The sequence below is a fragment of the Chrysemys picta genome, chromosome 3, assembly GCF_011386835.1.
Source record: "Chrysemys picta bellii isolate R12L10 chromosome 3, ASM1138683v2, whole genome shotgun sequence".
Taxonomy (NCBI): Eukaryota; Metazoa; Chordata; order Testudines; family Emydidae; genus Chrysemys; species Chrysemys picta.
Window position 1 is genome coordinate 179200081 of NC_088793.1, and position 14247 is coordinate 179214327.

Below are 14247 nucleotides of genomic sequence, written 5' to 3' on the forward strand. Positions count from 1 at the left end.
AAAGTCCCTCATGCTATGGAGGACAGCCCTGATGACAGACATAAAGCAGAATCTGGATGTTTTGACTTGAACAACTGACTTTGTATAACAACACTAAAAATGCTACAGCTTACGTATAGCTTCCTGAGCCCCGTGTCTTCATAGCACAACATCACTGGTACTAAGCAAATCTCTGCAGTTTGGGCTGAATTTCACTTTGAATTTAGGGGCTCAGTTGAACGTGAAACTCAAAGCAAAAGTGCCAGGGTTATGAGTTCGTGAGAACCAAAACAGAGCTGGAGATTCTTCAAACGTGCAGACGACAGAAAAAGATGAGTTTCCTACCCGCTGCCAGTGACCAGTTCTCACCTCTGTGTCCAAGGCAATGGGCACTGAGCAATGACAATAAACTTTTCTTTTACCCATGCTTGAATTTCCATAATTCTGTGAGCATTATTGACAACCCCAAATTTTTGAATAATTTGAGCCAGGCCCACAAAATGAAAAGATGGCTTAAAAATCATGAGATATTTGTGTGTGTGTCTGTGTGTATATGTATAAAGTTGGGATCTTTTTATTTGCTTTCTGTTTTTTGAGCCTTTAGGGTTTGGAGTTTTAAGATTTTTGCTGCACCCATCAGGACTAGAATCGTTATTTTTAAAATAAAAGCTGAGTTTTCCAAGTGATAACATGAATTTAAGAGCTGGAGCTTTAAGAAAAGCATTAAATATCCAAGACTCATGATAAACATACAAGAGTTGGCAATACTGTTAAAGATTCTGTTACATTGGCTCAGACACTTGTGCTACAATTCCACCACAACTACTCCTAAAAACAATGAGAAATTCCAAAGATCAATAAACTTGGTGAAAAAGTGAAAACCTAAGAAATCCAAGGTAGCACACAGGCTATGAGGATTCTGGTGTGCCTTAAATGCAAGAATAATGCTGCTCTTCAGAAAGGGCCAAATGATACTAGCGGAACCAAAACTTTGAATGTAGGCATTTTTTCTGGTTTGCTATTCCTGAGTTTTGCTAATGTATTATTCACTGAATAATCTGGAGAAATAATTGTCAGAAATTGGGAGTTAATAAGCTATTATTAAGAAGAACTCAGTTTTGCCCTAACTCTGCTTTGCTCTATCAACTGAATGGCAAATTCCCATCCCAAACATATGCTAATAAAACCTTCATACCACAGCACACTATATTCTCTCTTTTTCTGCACATCTATTTTTCTCTATTTATCATGTGCAGCACCCTGAATGCCTGCCAGATGAATAATACTTTATAAATAAAAATATTAAAAGAAGACTACCATTTTCTGGCCTTGCATAGAAGCACTCTAGCAATAGTGGGTGAAGGGAGTCTGTGCCCCTGCTCAGAGACCAGCCACAACTGGGATGGAGAAAGAAGCCACTGGAGTGGGATAGCACCAGTTCTCATGTTGACTTCCCAAAAAAGTGCAGGGAAGGCCAGGATGTGATCTTGGACCCTATCTCCCATTATATTGGTCAACAAAGCAAGTTCACATGAGAGAAGCATAATCTGAACCTGTAAAAAGGTGTAAAAAAATCTGCTCCAGTTTCTTCTCCCCAGATTCCTGGGGGTCTGCCAGAATCCCTTCATAGACTTACATTGTTGGATAACCCCTGCTCAACCTTTTCCGACCATATGTCTTCCATATCAATATTAGATCCATGAAGCACTATCTAAAAATGAGTTAAATATTTAATAATGATAATAAAGAACCTTCAAATCCTGCCACATTAACCTTTCTGTGGCTGCATCCCAGTTTTGTTGACTTTTATCACAATCAAGGCATCACACATAATAACTAATTACATTTACTGAGCAGAAATGCTGTGACAGTGCATTTTAATCAGAATTTGCAAGGGTTTCCAACATTTTTCTCTGTACACTGCAGGTGACATTTTTAAAAGTATAAAGGGCAGTTAGCGTCTCAGTACCCAGTGAAACTCAGTGGAATTGGACACCTAATTCCCATTTGTGATTTTGAAAATCTCCCCTTACATCTTTTCATTCATGGGATAGAAGTTTAATGTACTACTAGGAAAATATGCCAGACAATGCCATTCTATGCCCCCGTTTCCCAAGTAATTACAAATGCAGGGCAGCAGGAAAATATATCCCAGTAATATTATTTTATTTAATCAATATATGATGGCTTTCTTTAAGACCCTGATATTATATCTGGTTGAAAAAGTGCACGTTTCCTCAATATTCAGATGAATTCTGTAATTAATTGATTTCAGCTATGTTTTTGCCTCTTTTATACTCCATTTTCATACACGTTTGAGCAGCTTGAATTTTAATAGCACAAATATTTGCAGAAAGAGAATTTCGAAGTCACAAGTTCAGTTATTTGTGAAAATCAAAATTTATATTTGCATGGTTATTCATGCCATAAATGCTTGTATACTCATCCAGTTTGGGAAACTGGGTTTTGGATCAATGAATAATGAATTTCTAATACTCCCAGGGAAGTAGTAGGTCTAAGGAAATTGTGATTGATTCAGATAAGGTAGTGAGATTTGTGATGGTCCCTAGTTCATGTGATAGTTTGTTCGATAGTATTGGAACAGTCCCTAAGAAAGTTCTGTCTCCCACATAGACAGGCTTTACTTTAGGGTAAAAAGTTCCATTGTGACTGAGGAGCCAGATTGTTGACCATGGTCTTCGTCCCGGAGCATAAGGTGGTCTTTTAGAAAGGCTGGACTTAGACCCTTAAGCATCTTGAAGATAAGGACCAAGACCTTGAACTTGACTCAATAGTCTATGGGAAGCCAGTGAAAAGAGAGGAGGACACATCTGATGTGCTTGTGGTAGCCTGTGTTCCTGAGGAGATGAGCAGCATTTCCTTAGGGCTGATGGATTCATGCCCAACTATATTGAATTGCTATAGGTTATTAAGCTAGACAAATGCTTTCCTTCTGCCCCCTGTCCCCCCCCCCCCTGCTGCCTCACAGAAAGGCTAAAAAGGCATAAGTGGTAGGGGGAAAAATCCAATAGACTTTCACTGAGGTTTAGGCTACTAAGTGCCTGAGTTTTGAAAATGGAACTGAAGCGTCTAAGTCAGGCACATTTGAAAATGTCACTGTGGGCTAAATATTTGAGATAAATATGTATTCTATATTTCATTAGCATGTGCCTCTCTACCCTTCTGGTCCTTTTCACATAGTCTCTGCAAAGGAAAAGATGAACAATAACACCAAAAATTTGGTCAAGCTTCCTAATCCAGGAGGTTTAAAGGGATTTGAAATTAAAGTAAACAAATTCAGCCATAGTGGTTCAATGATCAGTGTGTTGATGAACGTCTGGGAGCTTATCTGAACTGAACCACCAAACTTTTTTGAAATTTGCCTTTGATTAGTTACAAATTTCCACTTTCCCTCACCCCAGTTTCACAAGTAAGAGTGTATAAGCGAAAGCAAAACAACCTTCTGGTGCAAATAATTCATTGTGCAGTGTGGTTAGGACTCAGTGGCTTAGGAAACCATACATCTGAACTCTAAGGTTCCATGCCTACACCAATTGTTCAAACAAATCTTAAATAATGGCTTCCTCCCCTTCTCTGATCCTCCCTCCTGTTCTTCAGCACAAGATAATTCAGTCATGAGCCCTCTTCCGTTCATTGGCTTTCTCCTGCTGTGCTTACACAATCCAATATGTCTACACCTACTAACATAGTACTACACATTTCCACCTGCTCCAGTGAATAAACGGTTATATTTTTAAGCCCAGGAGTTTAGAAGAATAAACCATTTTAATTTAATTCCAGTATAGTGCACATCCCAATTGTAGAAAAGCTCATGAAAACTGAATGTAATGGCAGCTCAGAGACCAATGATGTAAGGTTAGAATGGATGCCAGTAGTGAAAGTAATAGGTGAAGCATTCAGCTTGCTATGGAGGAGGTTAGGACATATGAAATAATTGTGAGGGATTCCTTTCAAAATAAAGCTGCTAGCTGATGTTGGCTTACAAACACAAGGCAAAATGGTTGGATGAAAAGTATGCTTCCTCATTTATGGGATGCAATACATAGTTGTTAGTCTGTCAGTCAAATTTTGTGTTACACATAGATACAGCATCATATAATTATATCATAAAATGGCCATGTAGAGCAAATGGCTGTCAGTCACAAATCTTGTTAAACATAGGTCTGTCAAATCTGTATATATCAAGATTTCTGACTGGATAGCTTAGTTAAATCAGAGCTTTATTTTTTATTAAGCATCATTTAGGTGTTTGGTGCTGGAAAAAATAATAAAGGTTCCGATTGGTTCAGCCTTGTAGGCACCAATCACACTAGTGATGGTAACAGATCAGTGATGGTAACAGGTGCTGAGCTTGTGTTTGTCAGTCTGTTTGTTTGTTTTGGTTGTTTGAAGGACCGTGTGCTGTGGCTGGCAGTTGGAAGCTGTGAGCTTCAAAGGAAGGTTTGAAAGCTAGAAGCCTCTGGTAAGTGGCTGAGCCTTAATCAGTGGGCGGGGCATTCATACAGGCCAGGGCTTTATAAAGCAGCGCACAAGCGACCAGGGAGCTTTTGTGAATAGGGGCTGCTAACAGGGAGTTTTGCAAGGGAGTTGGGAAGGGAGCAGGAAGGGGGCGAGGGTCCCTTGCCGGTTCTATCTGTTTTCTCTTTATTCCCCTTAATACCTATAAACCAACTACATTCAAAACTTCTTGCTTAAACAACCCTTTCAGCGGACAGGGGGCTGCAGACAGGAGTTTGACAGAGGGAGGCTTACGATGGTTAGGAAGACCCGCAACACCTGTGCCAGCACTGCTTCTGTCTCCTCCACCTGTGCCTGTAGCCAGACAGAGCACCTGAGCATGGATGCTTCTACCCAGATCCTGGTGTGGTTTTGCAGAGACTGTAACTTGCAATTTCCACTTACTGATATCCAGGCTGGGGGGACCATCCAATGTGAGAGGTGCCTGCAGGTGGAATCTCTCAGGCAGCAGGTGGGAGAGCTACAGGAGGAGGTGGCTAGGTTGAGGAGCATCCGAATCCACGAGCAATTCCTCGACAGTGTCCATGTGGAGACAGCTGAGGTGGCTGTCCCAGTACACAGGACTGCTGATACACCACTGGTGGAGGAGGAGATGGCTCAGGGTGGACACTGGCAGCTGGTTACTTCTGGCAGCAGGCAGTGCTCCACCCCTGCTCCGAACCCTCCTGCCGTGGTAATAGGTAACCGTTATGCTCTTCTTGATACAGGAAAGAAGGAATCACTCCCTACAGTAAAGGAGGAGAAGCCTCATACCCCTAAGGCTGGGAGGTCTGCTGCCACCACTGCGAATAGGAAACGTAGGGTAGTGGTGGTCGGAGACTCTCTGCTGAGGGGGACGGAGGCGCCCATCTGTCGCCCTGACATTTCATCTCGGGAGGTATGCTGCCTGCCGGGAGCCCGTATCCGAGACGTTACGGAGGCATTGTCGAGGATTATCCACCCCTCTGACTACTACCCCATGCTACTCATCCATGTGGGCACAAATGATACTGCGCGGTGTGACACTGAGCGGATCAAGAGTGACTACAGGGCTCTGGGAGTACGGGTGAAGGAGTTTGGAGCGCAGGTGGTATTCTCTTCAATTCTTCCTGTCAAAGGTAGGGGCCCGGGCAGAGACAGATGCATCATGGAGGTGAATGCCTGGCTGCGAAGATGGTGTCGCCAGGAGGGCTTTGGCTTCCTAGACCACGGGATGCTATTCAAGGAAGGACTGCTAGGCAGAGATGGCGTTCACCTTTCGAGGAGAGGAAAGACCCTATTTGGACACAGACTGGCTAACCTAGTGAGGAGGGCTTTAAACTAGGTTCGACGGGGACAGGTGAGCAAAGCCCACAGGTAAGTGGGGAACATGGAGACCGGGGAGATGGGTCGGAAACGAGAGGGAGTGTGGGCTATATTGTCAGAGAGAAAGGAGGGTCAGGACAAAACTGGGAGGAAAGATCAAACCAGTATCTTAGATGCCTATATACAAATGCGAGAAGTATGGGCAATAAGCAAGAAGAACTAGAAGTGCTAATAAATAAATACAACTATGACATTGTTGGCATCACTGAAACTTGGTGGGATAATACACATGATTGGAATGTTGGTGTGGATAGGTACAGCTTGCTCAGGAAGGATAGACAGGGGAAAAAGGGAGGAGGTGTTATGCATATGCATATGCATCCGAAGAAGTGGGCTGTAGTCCACGAAAGCTTATGCTCTAATAAATTTGTTAGTCTCTAAGGTGCCACAAGTACTCCTGTTCTTCTTTTTGCGGATACAGACTAACACGGCTGCTACTCTGAAACCGTACTCAGAGAGTTGTTATTAATGGTTCCCAATCCTGCTGGAAAGGCATAATGAGTGGGGTACCGCAGGGGTCTGTTTTGGGACCGGCGCTGTTCAATATCTTCATCAACGACTTAGATATTGGCATAGAAAGTACGCTTATTAAGTTTGCGGATGATACCAAACTGGGAGGGATTGCAACTGCTTTGGAGGACAGGGTCATAATTCAAAATGATCTGGACAAATTGGAGAAATGGGCTGAGGTAAACAGGATGAAGTTTAACAAAGACAAATGCAAAGTGCTCCACTTAGGAAGGAAAAATCAGTTTCACACATACAGAATGGGAAGAGACTGTCTAGGAAGGAGTATGGCAGAAAGGGATCTAGGGGTTATAGTGGACCACAAGCTAAATATGAGTCAACAGTGTGATGCTGTTGCAAAAAAAGCAAACATGATTCTGGGATGTATTAACAGGTGTGTTGTGAGCAAGACACGAGAAGTCATTCTTCCGCTCTACTCTGCTCTGGTTAGGCCTCAGCTGGAGTATTGTGTCCAGTTCTGGGCACCGCATTTTAAAAAAGATGTGGAGAAATTGGAAAGGGTCCAGAGAAGAGCAACAAGAATGATTAAAGGTCTTGAGAACATGACCTATGAAGGAAGGCTGAAAGAATTGGGTTTGTTTAGTTTGGAAAAGAGAAGACGGAGAGGGGACATGGTAGCAGTTTTCAGGTATTTAAAAGGGTGTCATAAGGAGGAGGGAGAAAACTTGTTCACCTTAGCCTCTAAGGATAGAACCAGAAGCAATGGGTTTAAACTGCAGCAATGGAGGTCTAGGTTGGACATTAGGAAAAATTTCCTAACTGTCAGGGTGGTTAAACACTGGAATAAATTGCCTAGGGAGGTTGTGGAATCTCCATCTCTGGAGATATTTAAGAGTAGGTTAGATAAATGTCTATCAGGGATGGTCTAGATGGTATTTGGTCCTGCCATGCGGGCAGGGGACTGGACTCGATGACCTCTTGAGGTCCCTTCCAGTCCTAGAATCTATGAATCTATGAATCTATGATTCATAAAGTCATGATTGGATAAATTGCCCAATCAAAAAATCTTGATATACATTAATTAACCTTTATTGTCCTGTGGTATTTGTCCTGTGATATTTGATGGCGTTGAAACCAATAGGGTTCTGTAGAAATTACTCTTAAAACCTGTAGAGCTGAACTCTACAACACTTGAATTCTGTGGTATCAGTTCACATAAGGAGGTGCAGTGCAGTTTGAGTGAGAACGATATAATGTAATGGAGTAATATCTTTTCTATAGATTTTTAAAACTAACTTATAGAATTTAATATTCCTGCTAAAGATTCTTCAAACCTTTTTGTTAACAATTATATAGCGAGGTTACCCTCCTCCTGCAAATTCTATGCTTAAAGTTAAGCATGTATTTCTGTGCATTACTGAATAAAGATGCTTTTGCATTTATAGCATGGTAAGCTACATAGACATTTTGCTTGGTCACTCATGTGTGAGTGTGTGGCGCATTCTTCAATCTCTTACTAATCCAATTTTTATTTGTAGAGTTTATAACATTCTTTTTTTCCCCATGTGACAATTCTGCCTCCTAAATGATAAAATACTGGACTTTGCGTTAAAAAAAATCATAAACATAAACCTGCCCATAAACAATAAATATCTGACATCTTTCTGGTGAAGAGGATTCATGTTAATGAGCATGGTAATTAAATACTATGAATCAGATTCTCAGCTGGTCTAAGTTGGCATAGCTTTGTTGATTTCAACAGACCTACATCAGCTTATACCAGCAAAGGATTTGGCCCTATATATTAGATTCAGCTTGAAAAAAAAGCTTTTTTAAAATAGTATTTTACCAGAAATCACAATTTTTGTGCTTATTTTAAAATAACTCACTTCTCTCCCCCCCCCCCGCATAAACAGTAACCCACCCAAAACCCAAAAATGTCTATTTGCTATGTCAGTGGCTTAACCAGCAATAAAGTGAACATGGCAACTAACATTTGATCAAAACTAAAAGGCCAGATTGATCCCTGATATCAGTGTGTTAGCTGCAGTGGAATAATACCAGGAATGAATCTGGCCCTTTGACTTCATAGGAAAAAATAGCAATCACAATAGCTATTTAATAGAAAAAATAGCAAATCTTTAACACATTTACTCACTACATTCTGTTTATATGGACAAGAGGTGTCAAAATCCTTAATATAATATGTTCCATTCCCCATATTGTCTCCCTTTTGTAAATAATGTATTGCTTCAACTCGAAGATGCTTTGTATATAGACTAGGACCTTCATTGTGTTAGTGGATGTAACCAATATATTGATAAGTGATCAGATATTTAATTACATAGATATAGCATTATTTCTGTGCTTCCAAACATGTCTATTTTAGATAATAATAGTGCTAACTAACTTAACTTGCTTATATTATTAGCTGTATTATTTAAAATCTATACAATGCTTTAAAAACCTCAGGTTTCTCCACATAAAAGATATATAGAAAACTGGAAGATGAAAATTAAACTTCTTGCTGATCTTGACCCTAAATTTTGGGATAGAGTCAGGAAACTTTTAAATCATATATATAACCCAACAATTTGATTATCTGTTGTTGTCTGTTATATATAATGTAAAATATATGCCTAAAAACCAGAAAATATATTTTCCTTTGATCCCTATTAAGAGAGCATTTCATTTGATTATAGGTTATTAGCTAATGCAAACTTTTTTTGTATTTCCTTTTTACATATTTTAATTTACTTCTGTATGATGACATGTATTTCAATATTTGCCACTGTTTGTAACTCTCTAAAAATAAAATAAAATAAAATAAAAAAGAATTTATATCTTTCCAAAAGATGTAGACAATCTTAACCAAATTTACAGCCTGGAAGCAGGAATCACTGGGTGAGGTTCTCTTTCCTGTTACACAGGAAATCAGACTTAGATGATCATAAATGTCCCTGCTGGCTTTAAAATCTATGAATCTATAAACAAATGCACACATCTAAACGTGAAAATCTGTCCAGTAATTCCTCAATCACTCCAATTGGAGCTGTATTAATTATTTATTCAGATCCCTAGGGCTCCAACCAGTTTATCAAGAGTTTAGCTGAATTTTGCTTGGGCCAATTTATGGTTTCTGGTGCAAACCATATACTGTCAGCATGAGTTGTTTTTTGAGTTTCTGAGTCTCTGTGAACCCTCATGAACTGAAACCAATATAAAGCAAATCTCAGTAGAAATGACCAAAATTTGCATAGCTCTAATCACAAACACTTGGAAAGTTAAATTTGTTTGACTGAGGCATGAGGCCCCGCAAAAGGGGCAGAAGAGGTGGGAATAACAATGTATAATATATAGGTGTTGAACAAGGGGAGACCTAAATAAATGTAATGTGCCCATAGAATAAGATGATGCCAGTAGGAAAACTCAGAAGTCCACCAAAGTCATTTTCCCCCTCTCTTAAAGGTCCCTTCACATAGTCATTCCTCTGCCATATACATTCTCCAATGTCTGCTTGCCAATGGCAGCTTCCTCCAATGAAGCACTGCTTTACAAAACAAGTGCTGAGAAGAATCCAACTCCTCTTGAATCTAGCTTCTATGGTCATTGTTTGACATGTAGTGTTGCCATTGCAAGCCTCCTACGGTGGTATATGTCCTATGGGCCCAGTTGTTTCAGATGCCCAGTGTATACGTGTATCCATATTTGCTTCTGAAAGTAAATAATGGCAATAAATAGGCCAAAAGGGTGGATGGATATGGGTTTGTATTCTGTTGTTTTGGTGCATGCATTTATTTTTAGAACTGACATTTAAAATTTCAAACAATTGTGTGTATGCTTGGCTGCTTTTTCTATCTTTTCCTTTCCTTAAAGTGATCCTTTTAAATGAGGCACTGCTTTGCAGATGCATTTCTTAATTAATTGTGAATGCGTAGTTTGGTGACAGATGCAGAGGATGTTGCCTTTATCCTGATCACATTAAAATAAGTTGTGTTGAATATTCTATGATGCTTGAGGAAATTACTTAATCTTATTACTTCTCTGAGAAGATTGAGCATCTCCTAATGTGGAATAAGAAACCCCAGAGCTGCACAATGCAACTACTGCCTCTGAAAGTTCAGCACAAAACATAGTATTTCTCCTACTGTGAGTCAACAATGATTTCCAGGCTTGTTTATCACGTAAATGTTACCCAGCAAATTATTGGACCGTTGCCATGGGAACTAAGGCCTAGTACTAGAAGGATTTGTTACTGTAAGTAGTTAAGACAATGCTCAGGTCTGCATCTCTACTGCTAACAGTTAGCTCCTAAGCATGAAAGTGACAGATAACACAACACTTACTTTTACTGATAACAAAGCAATTTAGAAATATTTATCAGGTGGCCTTTGCTTTTCTAGAGAATGTATAAATATTATGTAGATAATGTACAAGTATGAAAACTCTACAGAAAATATGCTTTTACCTTATTTCATACAGTTTCAAAAAGGTAATAGACATGTTGGTATGTATTGGAGGGCAGAATGCAAGACATATGAAAGTCTTTAATAGACTTCTTAAACTCAGCTGCAATGTTTTACGTCACAGAAATAACTTATTCCATATTCTGGTAATTCTCTAAGTGTTGCTTGTAGAACTAAACAGAGTCCCAGGAAATTTGGAAAGTATGTATTCTCAGATTAAGGAAATATTAGAAATATTTGCAAAAAAGGAGACATTCATCCTGTTTGGGAGAGGTGATAACACAAGTCAAGTAATATTTTGATATGCCAGTTTGTGGGAAAGTAATGGTAGTGCCTCTGCTTTCTATATTTATCTGACAAAACAATTATCCCAGGACTGCCTAACAACCATCACAGATGTTCCAGTGTTACCAATGTGCATAATTTCAGCATGAGACTTACGAGATTTGGTATCTTTCTGAAAGTCAGATGACTACATGCAAATCTTAGTTTTCTTTTTTAAAAGTAATTTGCTAGCCGTCATGGTTTCAGAGAAAAGGTTGAAGATGTGACCAGGAGTGCTAGAACCTGTGTAAAACTTGGGGGGCCACCGGCACTGGAACTGTGGCCCAGCCCCTACCTCTCCTCTTCCTTCTCAGGGCTCCACACCCAGGCCAGGCCATGGTAAGAGCTGCCTAGGGAGCTTGGTCTACTGTGGAGAGCCCCAGACCTTCCACCTGCCCTGGGCAGGGGGACCAGGTGCCTGAGAGCTGCCCTCGGCCTGTGTTCCCACCCCCGAGGGCAGTTGGAGGGTCCAGAGCTTCCCACAGCGGCCTGGACTCCCTAGGCGGTTCTTACCATGGATGACTCTGGCTTCTGGCCTGGCCAGGAGAAGGGGCTTCACGATGAAGAGGAGGAGCAGGGGGCAGGCCTCTGTGGCAAGGGGGGCTAAAACCCAGCTCAGTCCTCCACCGGGAAGAGGCCAGGCAGCTCCTGCCACCACCACTCCATGCCTGCCAGGGCTACTATGCCCCTGTTAAAAAGTGGGTGGGCATGGCTCCCCTGACTTCCCAGTTCTGGCACCCCTGAATGTGACTCCCTAAAGGCTCAAAAATATGAAGGCAGATAATCAGAACCCAAAATCTGTTTGGCTTAAAATCGTGAGATTTTTCATGGTCTGACTCATGAATTTTGACCTCTTGGGATTGGTAAATCTGATATTCCCATGAGCTTGTGGCTCAGTTACTGTAATTCCCTCTTAGTATGTCTTCCAGGAATGCTATTCCACTGTTTTCAGTCCCTGCAGAATGCAGTAAGTGCCTCCCCATTGAACTAAGAATCTGAGATCATATTGCACTTGATGTGTATTCTCAACACTGACTGTTTAGAAAGTGGCAGACTGGTTTTAAGATGGTCCTGTTGATTTTTAGAGTTCTTAAGGAGGAGAGATCTGCCTGTAGGCTACTGTAACAATGATCATTTGTTTTTATTGTCCACTTTTACAAGGCACCCATCTATCCGCATATCATTTGGGTGCTCTTAACATCATTTAGATCAGCTGTGAACATAGGCGATGTGTAAGGAAGGGCATGAAGGGTCAAGTGCTCCTCCCCCCCCTTGCTGGTTGGCCGGAGTCCCTTCTGTCCCACAGCACATTTCTGGCTCGCTTGGCCCCTGTCACTGGCAGCTGGGCCCAGGTCGGGGAGTGTGAGTGGAACGTCATTGCCTCCCCAGCCAGGCTCTCTCTGGCAGCTGCTGCACTGCCCAGAGGCAGAGACCGGTAGTGGCTGTCCTCAGCAGCATGAAAAGCAGCTCCCTCCCGCCCGGCGCCCGGCTGCCAGGGAGAATGGCCAAACATGCCAGGGCAGCACAGTTGGAGCACAGAGCTCCCCCACGAGATTTGCCAGGTGTCCGGTTTCCGACTGGAACACCCGGTCAAAAAGGGACCCTAGCGGCTCTGGTCAGCACTTCTGACTGGTCCATTAAAAGTCCAGTCGGTGGTGCAGTGGGGCTAAGGCAGGCTCCCTGCTTGCTGTGGCTCTGCGCAGCTCCCAGAAGCAGCGGCATGTCCCCCTTCCAGCTGCTAGGCATAGGGGCAGCCAGGGGACTCCACATGTTGCACCTGTCTCAAGCGACAGCTCCACAACTCCCGTTGGCTGGGACCCATGGCCAATGGGAGCTGTAGAGGCGGCGCCTGCAGGAGCTGCTTCAGGTAAGCACCACCCAAAGCTTGCACCTCTGACTCCCTCCCACACCCTAACCCACTGCCCCAGCCCGATCCCTCTCCCACCCTCCAAAGCCCTCGGTCCCAGCCTGGAGCCCCCTCCTGCACCCCAACCCCTTATGCCCAACCCCACCCCAGAGCCTACACCCCCACCTGGAGCCCTCACCCCTCCCCGTGCTCCAACCCACTGCCTCAGCCAAGAGCCTCCTCCCACATCCTGAACTCCTCATTTCTGGCCCCATCCTGAAGCCCGCACCCCCAGCCAGAGCCCTGACCCCCTCCCACACCCCAACTCCCTGAGCCTGCCTGGTGAAAATGAGCAAGTGACTGGGGGTGGGGAGCATGAGCAACAGAGGGAGGGGAGATGGAGTGAGCGGGCTATGGGGCCTCCGAGATTGGGCAGGGCCTCAGAGGAGGGGCAGAGCAGGGGGTGGGGCAAGGGTGTTTGGTTTTGTGCAGGTAGAAAGTTGGCAACACTACCTCCTGCAGGTAATGTGGGGTGGGGAGAGCATGGTGGCCATTGGCTGGGCACAGGGCAGGGGGGTATCACTGGGCAGTAGTAGACTCCACACAAGTCTGGGACCCAGCATCAGACTGTTTCTCCCTCTGGATCCCTGGGCTCTGGGGAGTAGGAGGTGTTATGCAAGTGTCTGGGCAAGTGGGGGCCCAAAGCTAGACTCTGGGGGTGAAGGGGTACAAGTGTCTGGACTGTGGGGCCACCCTGTGCCTGGGCTCTGGGGGCAAAAGGGCGTGAGTGTCTGGGCTGGGGGCGAACCTGCAGCTAGGATCTGGGGCAAAGGGGTGCAAGTGTCTGGGCTGCGGCAGGAGGGACGACAGTTGGGGGGGGGGGTAAAGGGTAAAGGGTGTGGGTGTCTGTCCTGCGGCTTGACTCTGGGGGTAATGTGTGCAGGTGTCTGGCCTAGGGAGGGTGCCCCATGGCTGGGCTCTGGGGGGTGTGGGTGTCTGGGATGGGCTGGAATCTGAGGGGTAGGAGGTATGGGTATCTGCCCCCCCCCCCCAGCTGGGCTCTGGAGGAGAGAGGGCAGAGAAATAGGAACTGGGTTGTCATAAGGGTTTCTTTAACTCTCTACTTCTGGGGGGAAATTTTGTGTGTCTGTATTGTTACAGACATAGTTGCTGAGAGGTATTTTGAAATAAATTGCCAAAATAATTGAAACTGGCATGATTATATAGTGTTATTTTGCCAAATACAATATGCAGAATTTTACAGAATTTTAAAATATTGTG